The sequence below is a fragment of the Lepeophtheirus salmonis genome, chromosome 10 (genome assembly GCF_016086655.4).
Source record: "Lepeophtheirus salmonis chromosome 10, UVic_Lsal_1.4, whole genome shotgun sequence".
NCBI lineage: Eukaryota > Metazoa > Arthropoda > Copepoda > Siphonostomatoida > Caligidae > Lepeophtheirus > Lepeophtheirus salmonis.
Window position 1 is genome coordinate 11749312 of NC_052140.2, and position 13907 is coordinate 11763218.

The window sequence follows — 13907 nt, forward strand, 5'->3', positions numbered from 1 at the left end:
TAAAAATGAAATTTTTGGAAAAATTTTTTGGAAAAAAATTTGAAAAATCTACAGTTGCTCACAAAAAACTTCATATATTAAATATAGTCACTCTCAAAAAACTATTTTTTTTTTAAATTGACAGTTGATCAAAAAGAATTAAATTTATACCAAACAAATTTCAAAAATTGACAGCAAACCCTCAGTCCGTCATTTATGAAGACAACCATTAGTTACTACTTTATACTTAGATGTTGTGTCTTCAAGAATTAAATACTACCTACAGCAGCTTCGAAAAATACAAAAATAAACACTTTTTTAAATTGCCAACTAAAAAAAAACATTCGCTTTCTAGAACGTATTTATATACCTTTTAGTACGGATATGTTATGTACACAAGAAGCAAAACTCAAGTCCTTTGTTTGGAGAATAAAAAATAAACAAGACGAATCTAAAGGTGATTATAAATCAACTGCAGAGCGTGTTGATCTCAAAATGAGGTATGAATACTACAGGAATATGTTATTTTTTACCAACTACAAAAAATCTTACACGTATTTTTGTGCATACTTTCTTCAAGTTTAGTTTTTTATAAGTACAATAGGAACACTTATTCTAGATTAACAATGTAAGATTTATACTTGATTCAGCTGAAAATATCTTATATGAATTTTTTATACATGCAAGTTGATGGATTACAACGAATTTCTATTAAAAAAAAGATATTATGATTGAATATCGGATTCTTTTTGAAAGTAATTTAGAGGGAAAAAACTTATTTTGGAGTATGATACTATACTTTGTGGGAGCTAGGCTTGTATCGGTCTAACTGCAAGTAACTATTAGAGGAAAGAAATGTACACAAATCCCAATCGTAAGCTGAAAATAGTCCAATATTGATCTTGAATCTTATTCATAGTCTAAAAAGGACTTACAGCTATGTTGATCTTCAATTCTAATGGGAACCCAACAAGGATTTACACTTATAACTCCCGAGTAAAAGCTTTGTGTTACTTTATGTCTTTTATGTACACATTTACAAGTGATTACTTTATACTTTGATGTTCCTTCCTCAAGAATTAAATAATAATGAGAACAACTTTAGAAAATAACAAATTATGTTCAGGTTGCTCCTACTCTGTAAGCATATTTTATACACCACTTTGTCTTTCACGTACAAGGGATTACTTTATACATAGAGGTTCTCTCTTAAAGAAAAAAAGAATAATAACAACGGTTTCGAAAGATAAAAAAATAAGTAGCCGCTTTTGCATTCAAGGGCATGTTGTATACAACTCTGTGTATAATAATTAAGGACAGTAAGAATGTCTCCTTAGTTGTTGTTTTTTTACTTCGATCACCCAATTAACACTGCGTTCAATTCATATATCAGGCGGTTTGTATATTTCATGTTGCAATTTGTATCAGTAAATTGTACAAATTGCTAGTTCTTTGTCTTTAAATGCATTATTTAATTACAAAATGGCCATTCTAACTAGCAAATATGTAGTCATTTCAAGTTGATAATGTGCCACGCTATACTTATATTTTAGTAAATTTTATTAAAATTGTCAAAAAGTAAACCATCAATATATCAAATATTCAATTACAACGTTATTCATATCCTAAGTACAATATATATACTTTATTTAATTTTTTTGTTATTTCACTCCAGCTTCATTGGTAAATGATTAATGGAGAAAAATACAACATATACAATCAATAATGTATACACACCATAGATTAATTAAAGTCCGTCAAACAAATAAAACCCATGCTAGGAAAAGTAATATATTTGTAAATAAAATTCATAGTTTCAAGGTTCTGTCAATTCCTAAAAAATGTTCCAAGGAATTAATTAGTAAAATATTATTTTAAATAATAAATAGTAAAACTAATAAAAACACACGCTGCATGAATTTCAACCCTTTCCCCGGGAAAAAGGACTTTAAAAAAATTATATTAATCTGTTGTGACCTGGGCTACTTCTCTTGAGATATGGCATCCCAGGTATACCCTCTTCGCTACCATTGTCTGAAACATTGCCAATATTTTAGGTACAAGGGATTCTACCAAAAGGTATATTGAAGTTGGATTCTCGTTGGACGAAAGTTATCAAATAGAACGGGGGAAACTTGGCTTAATTAGATGATTGTTCGCTTCTTATATAGCATAGAAATAAAGTAAACAAAATACAAAATTACCTTTTCCCAAACGGTTTTGAAAATTTCGATTAGACATTTTTTGACAAAAATAAAAGATGTGCTTCTTATATAGACAAATTTTTCATTTATATTCTAGTATTTTATTTGAAGTTTATAGATTTTTTTATTTTAAATTCATTATAATACATTTTATATATTATACAGGCGCTATATTATAATGCTCGCTGCAAAGAACAGGTCTAAAAATTAAGAAGAAATAACACTTACCATTGTCAATGTGATTTACCGCTCCCTCCATGGCCCGAGCAACAACCAGGTAACCCTTTGGGAGTATATATTTATAATAAGGATGCATAAGTTAACTTTTAGCATGCAGGTCGGGTAAGCTGTGTATTTTTAACCATCAATTACAACTTTTTTTCACACTTTTAATGCCATATCTCTTTCTAAACAAAAGTCTACCCATTTCAGGGCTCTCAAGTATCACATAATCAGCTAGAAAGCCCAGCCTTTATCATAGAGCCTAGATGTCATGAGGTTTCCTTTGACTAACAGAAAGCAGTTGTTGGAAGAAGAAAATAAACACATTGTTATTCATTATCTTTCATGTACACAAGGACTTTAAATCTTGATGTTCCTTCCCAAGTTTTCTTTTTTCTTTTTTTAAAGACGAAAGTGATATCTTTATTCTGAATAATAAATTCTCTAAATCACAGTGAAAAATTTAACTTTACTACACACAATTATAATCATGTTTTGGATAAAAAAAACAAAAAACGAAACAACACTTAACTTGCATCTTTAATTTAGATAAAGTTAACGATACAAGGAGGAACCTAAATAAGAAAAACCGACAGAACCAGAGATCTGATAAGTAAATCAGATCAATAACAGAAAATATCCACCCAATTCTGACAAATAATCGTTGGTAAACATTCTATATTTTGTTTTAGTGTTTTCGATCAATGGATAGGGAGCTCATGATTATAATTCGTTGAGAGACGTAATTATGGAGTCACGAAAGGGAGATTTTGGTTCTTCATCTTGACTGTATATATTATACTTCGTACTTTGAAGATAAGCCACTCAACCTACCACCTATTCTGATACCGAGAGGACTTTACAATGTGCCAATCTGAGGGACTCAGTCTCACATCAAAGTTGATCTATACCTCTTCATCGACCATCTTGAGGATCGTGGTAATATTTGCACATTCCCAGAAGAGATCAACCGAGGTCTTCAATTCTTCAAAGCAAAAACAACAATTCTCCTACTTTAAGATCTGCTAAAGACTTGTTTGTAAAGGTATAGGATGTTCCTAGTTTGTACCTGCGCCATTTTTGACGTATATCAGTGAATAGATTATTAGAAAAGATGTTTGGATCCGCATGATCCATGCCATCTCTATGACCAAGTCTTTCCAATCTTCGCGATAAATTCTGGAGCCTCCTCCAGAATTAAAGAATATTTATAAGAGATTTGTATAATGGAAAACACAGCTCTGTTTGCCAACAACAAAAAACCCTCAAGCTACAAAAACTTTACTACTCTAAGATTGCACATCAAAAGCCTTCACATATACAAATCCATAAAACTAACAAAAGTCGACTTCCAAAAAAATCAAAAATATACTTATTGTTATTGATAGTAAACTTTAGCTCTTTACTCAAGAAATATAGTATTTTAGTTTTGAGTACAGTGCATATATGTATGTGTTTATATGCAAGACAATTCCACAAGCCTACAATACTTTAACTTTCAACAACTTGTTATTTTTATTTTCTTTTTCATTCATTCTTAACTTTTACACATATATATTAAATATATATCAAGAACGAACGTGGGCGCCTCTTAATACAAATGTAGTTTTTTTTATTCTAATATAGTTTTTTCTCTTCAATTTTCAAAATAGTTTCATACGAGAACTATCTGAGAGCGAAGCCTCTCCAAATATTTTACCTTTTTATCTCTTTTTTGTGTGTTATTTCTATACGAAGAGCAAGCACTTTGATTTAGGTAAGACAGTTTTTGTAGCAACCTAGTTAGAGTAATTGAAATGATATGTCCTCAAGGCTCCTTCACAAAATACATTATTGTAATAAATAATAAGAAGAAGGTACCTTTTTTGGCTTAATCATACTTAAAATAACGTAAACCCAATATCAATTGCAACCACAGCAAATGCGGTCTTATCTTATGCAAAGCCGCTCTTAGAGGAACCTACTCCGAATGGCTAGTTTGGAAGATCTGTTCCCAAAAGGCATATCTTTATCATCAATAATACATTTTCTAAATCAACGCAAAAATTATACTTAAATACACACAATTATTAAAATGGTTTGTTTTAAATAAATAAAACGACAACTATAAATTCAATTAAGTTAAGGGCAAAAAAACGAGGTTGAAAACAAAAAAGGCTAGAATAGGGTAGTGGGCACATGATAAAGCGTAAAACCTCCCCCTAAAATTAAAAAGAAGTTGTGTATCTTAATTAGTTACAAAGATTTGGTCGATGATACATTTTGTACGTTTTGTGTTACCTTGACCTTAGAAAATTTCATGACCTCTTACTGTGATCATATATAATCGTCCTACGAAGTTGAATCAAAAACGATTTCTATGTTTTGTCGTAATCCTGATGACGAATAAAAAAGTAAAATATAGCCTCTGTTCCACTTTGTTGCAGTGGTAAAAAGCCGGTAGATATGATAAGTGAATAAGATCGAGAAGAGAGTATCTCGAGCCAGTTTTGACAAATAACAGTTGGTAAACATTTTATATTTTGATTAGAATTTACATTTTCCATCGATGGAGATGGAATTGAGAATTATAACTGCTGAGAGACGTAGTCATGGATCCTGGAAAGGTTCTTCGATCTTGTGCTTCACGGCGTATATTATATGTACTTTGGAGATTAGCTCCTCAATCTTCAGACGCTCCATATAACGTAAGGACGATACTGTGATCCCATTAAAGGTACTCAGTCTTACATCAAATTTTATCTCTTCCTCCAACATTCTAAGGACTGGGGGAATTTTAACGAATTCGTATAATAGATGAAAGAAGGTTTCCAACTCTTGATGGCAAAAATAAAGGGTCTGGCAAGGACTTGCTTTTAAAAATAAAGAATGTTCCTAGCCTGTACCTCAACCATTTTTGAGGACTACAAAGACGATCTTCAAATAAATTTGTTATTTATCCTTCCCAGACGTCGTTTCACACCAGATTGAAAGACCAAATTTAAAAAAAAAAATCACATTCTGCATTAATAGCCTCATCTCTTTATAAACACCCGTCCAGAGGAGTTTAAATTGTATCACATTTTGGGACAGGCTGTACCCAAAAAGAACACCAACATTTTGGTTGTAAATGAGGGGTTGTGAGGGGTTCTTTGTGGTTGCTTAAATATCCCGTTTGGAGGAGGCTCTTATTTAGATTATACCATCTTCTGTCGGTCGACGTTTTTGCCCATTCGAGGTTTGGAGTTAGTTGAGGTGAGTGAACTTTTGTGATAATGGACAAAATGGAGTATCAAACTGTAATTATTTATGAATTTTGGAAAGTGTAAACTTTAATTAGATTCCAACAAATAGAATACATATAAAGCCGTGTTGTATTGAAATTTGACGTGTCTAAGTCAATCTGATTCGGATTAATTGATCCAAAAACAATTTTTTTGCAAAATGAAATGCCTACTACTATTTGAAAGAGTTACAGAGATGGGAACATTGCTTGTAGAAGTGTTTGGAGGTATAAGGAGACTATGTTGAAACAATAAATTAAAAAAAACAAAAAACATTTCTTGTATCTTTGTTAGGTCGGAAACTTTTCCGACCACCCTCTTATAATAAATTAGTATTGACACCGGTACTATCATAAGTTTGTAATTAAACATTAATGAGTTTATTTTAAAATTAAGATCACTTTGGTTTATAAAATTGTACAGGGTAATTTAGTGTTATTCAGACCGTAGAGTACCCGGTTACGGACGTATTTCAAGTGAAGCTATACGAAACTGATATTTGAGTTGCACGTTGCAGTTTTTTTACATGATAACAATTTTGAATCCTCGATTACTTAATGCCTATTATTTCTTGACGAGACTCCCCTCACAAGGAAACGAACAAAATGAAAAAATGAAGTTATCTTTTAAAAAGATATTATTGTTCTTTTGCATACATTGAAAACTTAAACTTTATTTACGTTAATTAACATTAAAAACAGTACTTTTTTAGGTAATCATCCAACAATAGTTTCATAGATAATTAAACAATAATTCACATATCAAATAATAAAAATTAAAGACATACTGATATCAAAATTTAAGCTTATTTCGATTCCGATTATTAATCAATTAATTTAATTATTCACAAATGTCAAACTGATTTATTCTCTATTGATAAGTCAAGAATTACCATTTATACTTATAATTATAACACTTCATAACACTCATTTTGTACAAATGAATTCAATGTTCCATTTTATATTTTTTCAGTGATCCCATTTTGAAATATTAAAATTATCTATTCATCATAAATTGATTGCTTTGTTGTTTCGATCCCGTTGTCTCATTCCCAAGGAAGGAGTTCACTCTATTCGTTTATCAGATCTGGTAGTTTTCCTTGGATGAATTCCCCTCCCGTAGTCCCTTGGGGTATTCGGAATCCAAATTTGAACATCTCGTGAGATCAAATTAAAAGTATCTTCCTTCAATTGCCTCGATCTTTCTTTTACGGGGCATGAATTCATGAAATAGGTATTGATTTCGGGGAAAAATATGATAATAATGTTGAATATTTGCTAGTGCACCCCCCCATAAAAAATGGGATCACCTAATGAAATACAAAATTGAAGAAAAATCCTTAGAGATGCAATTTTTTTTGTATATCTTTTTTACATAGATTTATTTCTGGCTGACAAATACAAATATATTAGTAGCATTACTGAATTGTCTTTTCATTTTTAATGTATGAAAGTATACGTATTTAAAAGCAATTTACTAGCAACTCTTTTTTTTTAAATATGTGTTTAATAAGTCAAATTTATCAACTCTAACTTGATCAAATAATGAATCCTAATCATTATCAATTTAACTAAAATTGAATTGTATGTAAGAATTTGTCATTTTAAATATCCCTCTTTTAAAAATATTAGAAGATATGTTTGGAAATAACTCTTTCAGTTCTTGCCCTTCGGTAACTTGCTAGACATATGTTCTACAACACTTTATATATATAAAGTATAATAACAGTTCTCATTAGTACAACTAATTTAAATAGCCTTATTCATACATGATGTCCCATGTTCATATGACATTGAGGGATGTATTCTGGCAAGTCCCATTCTTTGTATCTACATGAACCGACTTTGAGAAAATATGTAAAAACATCATGCAGGAAAGCAAGGACTTTTGGAAGGAAATACTCAAAAAGAGCACCTTGTTAGTGATTCCTCATAAAAGGAACTATATGCTCTCTCATTATTTAATGAAGGATGTAAAGGCTCAAGAATTCATTGGGAATTTATTTCCCAAATCTCCCACTCCTTCCCGGGTTGACACCACTATTCAAGTTCGTGCTGATGATAAGTGGGTTGACATATCCCTGGATACTCATCTCTATCCTCCTTAAGAGCTTAAGGTAGTTGTGGAAGAAAACATATACTGTATGTAGAAAATATTGTAAAATATGTAAAAAAAAGCTATAAAATATATCTTATATATATTTAAAAAAATAATTGGCTAGGCATGGTTCCACCCTAAATACTCTTCCTACAGGATCGAGGGATCTACCAGAAGAAATAAGACAATTGTGTCGTTAATGATTAATTTAATTTAAATGAATAACGCTCTACAATTTTTTATAGTAGGGAATGGGTCCGGAGCCTTTGGTATACGGAATATAAATGTGTCAATACTACTCCAAGTCAAACAAGGACGTACACTTATCACTCTTGAGGAACACCTCATTGTTACTCTCTGTCTTCCATAAGCACAGGTACTTGCAGCTGATATAATAAAATATCATTATTTCTAAGCTGCTCATCTATGTATAAAGTACAAATCCCACTTTGTTTAAAGTAAGGTCATTTAGGCTGGAATTACCCCGATGTCGATCCTCAATTCTACTCCAATTTTAATAAGGATTTACAATCATAACTCCCAAGGAGCAAAGCCTTAGTGTTACTCTTTGTACTTCATGAGCACGCGCATTAGGTATTGCTTATTACTTAGATGCTCTGTCCTCAAGAATTAAATAATAACGACAACAGCTTGATGAAATAACCAATGATGTCCAGCTTGCAACTACAAAAAAACGTTCATGCATCTAAAGTCATATTTTATACACCTCTACCTCCTCGTTTTTCCCGAACTATGTATTACTTAATACATGGATGTTTTCTCTCCAAGAATAAACGTATAATAACAACGGCTTTGGTGAATAAAAATTCCTGTTCTGATTAACAACTAGCCGCTCTCGCTTTTTAGTACATGTTGTATACAGGGTGAGAAGAAATTTTTAAAAGCTGTGTTCACTTCTTCATATCTTTATATTGTGCCATTTTTATGGCAAACTGTTGAAGAAAAAGTTGTTAATTCAACAGTTTTCTACAATTAAATTTTATATGGCCTCCAATCTAAACGATGGCTTCACTACGGGGACAAACAGAAGCACAGCTGGCCTTGATGAAGTCCAAGTCCAAGTTGTTCCACTCCTCCATGATAAAGGCATTCAGGGTATGAACATTTGGGTGAGAAATTTTGTTCGTCTTGCCCTCCAAGACACACTAAGCAACAAAGCCCAAGGTGTTCATGTCGGGTTAGGACAAAGTATGTGAGGTCTGCCGGACAGAAGGCAGCCATGTTCTTCCTGTTGAAATGCTGCACCTTCTTGGATATGTGTCCCGGGGTGCCGTCCTGGTTGAACATATATTTGTCCCTAGAGAACGTGCTCTTTAACCGTGGCAAGACTTGGTATTTGAGGACCTTGTAGTGGACGTCCGTGTTGACTTTTTGGTTGCCCTTGGACAAGTAGTGAGGCATATTGCTACTGTCGGACGCCACGACGCCGAAAAATATAACCTGAGCTGGATGCTTGATCTTGAAGGTTCTCTCGACCTGAGCTATTGATTAAGTCAAGAAGCGATTATTCTCTCCTGTTCAGAACAGCGTCCTCTGTGAAGATCCTCTTGACGGGGTAAATCTTGTGCGTGGACAAGATCGCACACCCTCTACTATTTTGCATGTTTCTCAAACATTTTTAATTGCACTCAAACAAAACAAGCATGAAATGGTAGCTTTTTATCAGTTCTTTCTAATGGCACCACGTACAAAGTTGTCAGAATTTTAGAACTAAGGGTAGACAGCCTCAAAGATGATTCTAATTTTCGATTCCTCACCCTGTACTTCTCTAGGTATGTTCCGTACCCATTCCTAGAAGCATATAACAGATTATTTATTTACATATGTCAATATATGAACATATATTTATTTAAAGAAGATATACCTATTTTATCATACAAATGAAAAACTTGCCAATATTTTACTATCATTAGTAATAATATAATTATTAAGATATAGACACAAAATAAATAAAGGTAAAATGAAAATTATTATAGACTTCATAATTATTATTTATTCATAATTTATACAACTTAAGCATGTACATATCTAATCTAATATTGTATTGAAGTTGGGAAATATATGGATATTATTATAAAGAACTATTGAGCTCTAAAGTCCAATGATTGTCTGTTTGAAATTTGTTTCTTAGCATATTCTACAGGGGCTTGGTTTTTGGAAAAATTTTTTTTTGAAAAAACTAAAATTTTTTTGAAAATAAATCATCGGAAATCCAAAGCTTGGATAGAAAATAATAAAAAAAAATCCATAGCTACTATAAAAAAATCCTTTTTTAAAATACATCAGCTGCTATCAGCTGTGACAAGTGGGGAGACGTAAATAAATAGGAACATTTGCAAGAATGACTAGAATTCCAATCATCAATTCTGCTCATTGTCACTTTCCATCATTTATGAACACACAAGAATGTTTAATCAGGTTTTGAATAGGAAGTTCATTACTCATGAGTTAAATAGTAATGACAACAGATAAAGAAAAGAAAATTCATTCTTTAGATTACCAATTCCAGAAAGTACACACTATTTACATGACTAAGTATAGCTGTCATGACGTTGTATATTATCGACTGCAAGCAGTTATAAGAGAAAGATAGAAAGAATCCCCTCAAATCTCACTTCCTATATAGCAAGGATTTAGACGTAAGGTAAGAATTACTCTGATGTTGACCCTCAATTTTATTTTAAGGGTAATAAAGACTTAGGGTTCTAGGGCACATTTCCCAAAACTTAATTCTCGAAATACATTTTGCCGAATGAACACTTTGCCGAATGGACAGTTTGCCGAAGGACCACTTTACCGAATAAAAGAATAGAGATATTTGATGATGATTCATACTCCAGTACTATGTGATTATGATTCCATAATAATAGTGTAAAATGAATGAAAGTGTAGAAGGATTTTTTACAAACGCTTTAAAAAGCTCTAATACTAGTATTTATCCCAATATGTGAAAAATAATAAACGCTCTTAAGAAGGAAGAGAGCCTAGCAATGAAAAAAGAGTGATATAGACAGAGGTGAAATAACACCAATATCCAAAAAATATTCAATTATCAAAAGAAGGATCTACAACATTACTCTTAATTAATGTCCCGAAGAAAACATGTAATATTTTAGAAGTATAGGTTGGAATTTGTATACCTTTGAAGATTTATTATTTAACCAACTTTTGAAGCATCCTTATAATTAAATGAATCAATTAATTATTGCCCTTTGTGACAAAAAATGAAACATTTAATTTTTTAATTTTGGAGTATCATGAATGGGAATCATAATTACATGATGAGGTAAACCTTCCAAAGGGATCAGGTTTTTTTTGACAACTATTATAAATTTACACATATTTTTGTTCATACTTTCTACAACTCTAAATAATATATATGTACAGGGTGGACACGCTATTGATGTCTGTTTTTAAAAGTGGACTATCTATCCATGAACAATCCCAGACTGGCTAACTATGTTAACTTGTTGATGGTCGGTTTACAGGGGCTGTATAATCAAAACAAACAAAACGTTTAACTATGAATGGGAATTTGCAGAAGGCGATTCGTGGAGCCATGGATTGTTGATTTCGTGCAGCAGGGACCAGCAAGGAGATTGCCCAGTCCAACAACTTGTCCTACAACACTGTGAAGAACTTCAGGCGCATTTATGATTAATATTTTGAAAAGGAAAGGGAACCCTAAAGAGTTTGACGTAAAAAAAGAACACTCATAGGCGTCGTTCTGATACTCTTTCACTTCTGGGAGAAGGAGATCTTGCCCCTTAGTAGCCCCGACCTCAACCCCTTGGACTTGTATGTGGGGGGCGTGGCTGAAAGGGATACCAATCGTCCCCCTCACAACACAAACACCTCTCTCATCACCTCTATCATGGAAGTATTCAACTACATCCCCAGAAAGGACATCATCAATACCTGCTTCAGCGTGAGGTCCCGTCTGGAGGAGATCATTCAGTTGGTGGTGATTTTATCCTTTAATATTTTTTTATGTAGATTAATATAAGATTAATCATACCCAATTTTCAAGCTTCTATCTTTATTTTGAAGAGAGGTATAAAGATCTTAATAAAAGGTGTAAAGCGTTCTGCAATAGATTTTCCATCCTGTATATATGGAACACTTATATTATATGAACATCGTTAAATTTATACTTGATTCAGCTGAAATTATGTTTTATGTCTTTTTTATGCATTGATAGATTACAACCAATTTCTATAAATAAAAAAATTACGATTGAATAACGGAATTCTTTTTGCAAATGATTTAGAGGAAAAAAACTTATTTTGTACAATGATTTAATAATTTTTTGTAAGCTAGGGTTGTACCAGTCCTTAATAAAATGATAAATTTTAAGAAAAAACAATCTTTTAAAAGCTTTAAGAATGTTTGCCCCAAAATTTGTCTTTCTCACCATTTTTTATATACAGAAAATTGTGGAGCACACGAAAAGATGTTAAACCTTTTTATCTGTCTAAAACAAACTAACAATGCAAACGTTACGGACAATAGTACCAACATAATATACAAATACATTTAAAAATAGAATAAGAAAAAGGTATTTCTAATCAAAACTTCGGATCATACCTATAACATTAAAAATTACACATCAAGACCTCAATTTGCCAGTTTAATACTTGAAAGATTAGATTATAGTCTAACATAATATAATCAAGGTTTTGTTGTCGTATAAGGTTTCCCAGATTTATGTTCCTTGTTAAAATGCCAATAAATGCTATTTACATTTTTTTTTGCACAAATTTGTGCAAAAAAATTCTTTGCTAATTTGGATTTGACAATTTTTTGACCAAAATAAAAGATAGACTTCTCATCTTTATAAATGTTTAATTATGTTGTTCAACACTTTCTTTTTAGATTCAAAATGTAATAATAAATTTTATATATGTAGTATACAGGCGCTACATTATAATTTTTGTATAAACACCCTAACGCTCACCTGCACTAAGGAGGTCTCAACTTTAAGAAGAAATAACAATGACCATTGTCATTTCCTGTGCTTTTCATGGCCTGAGCATGTAACCCTCTGCTAGTTATATTATATTTAAATTTCATTAATGCATAAATTTTGTGGTTATATTGACAATAAAAAATAATGATTAAAAAGTAATTGCTAGACAATAAAATATATGTAGTATATATTTAATTGCATATTATATTTTGAAAAATAAAAATAAAATTAAAATTCTAGAGGCTTCCTGTAAAAAAAGAAAAAAAAAGTTGAGTCTTTTTAATACTTTCAAACAAGTTTTGTTGCTTGTGTATATATATATATATTGTATAGACATTCTCAGAGGTGCATAAAATACGTTCTAGAAAGCGGCTTTTTCTAGTTGACAATCTAAACAGACATTTTTTATTTCTAAAAGCTGCTATAAGTAATATTTAATTGTTGAAGACAGAACATTTAAGTATAAAGTAATAACTATTGTGTGTACTCAATATTTTTTTCCTCTACAAAAATTTAATTCTTTTTTTTTTTTTTTTTTTACATCTGTCAAAAATAATATAAGTTTTTAATCCAAAACTGAAAACATACAAATTCTAATTAATACTTATATATATATATAAAAAAGTCAATTTAACAATTTTAAATATTATAAGTTTAATCACAATAACGAAGGCGGAAAAGAAAACCCGGTAGATGACTAACTAGATTAATCAGTGAGGCTCTCGAACTAGTTCTGACAAGTAAAAGTTATTAAACACTCTATAAATAAAAATATATAGGAAAAGATACCTCCAATTCTTTTTGTAAAAGATAACAAATTCTCTCCATAGGATCCTCCCGGTTCTTAATTATAAATATGCAGGACGTCCCTAGTCTGTACCTCAACTATTTTTGACGTGTGTCGGTGAATGGGATCTTCAAAATGCTGTTCAGATCAGCATGTTCCATGCCATTGATAATACCAAGCCGTTCAAACCTTTGCCTTTGATTGATGAAGGGCCCTTCTCTTCAGGACCAATACTAACAGTCGAAGCTTGCTTTATCATTTTGTTAGGAATGACTTCTGAGGCAATGAATGCAGGATCGGAGGACCGAGATAATTACTTTTGAAATTTCGGACAGAGAACATCTATTGCGTGTACACATGAATGA

General features: G+C 31.6%; 1 protein-coding gene across 3 annotated transcripts in view; it reads left to right on the top strand.

Moving 5' to 3' along the window:
• Positions 1–4043: 4043 nt before the first annotated feature.
• LOC121125427 (uncharacterized) overlaps positions 4044–13907 on the top strand; it is a 315586-nt gene continuing 305722 nt past the window's right edge. For 2 of the 3 annotated variants that reach the window (XM_071891428.1, XM_040720628.2), the window contains exon 1: positions 4056–4161. The gene's annotated coding sequence lies outside the window, so the exon portion shown is untranslated. Of the gene's footprint in view, positions 4162–13907 lie in introns of all 3 variants that reach the window. The other variant, XM_071891427.1, reaches the window with a different exon arrangement.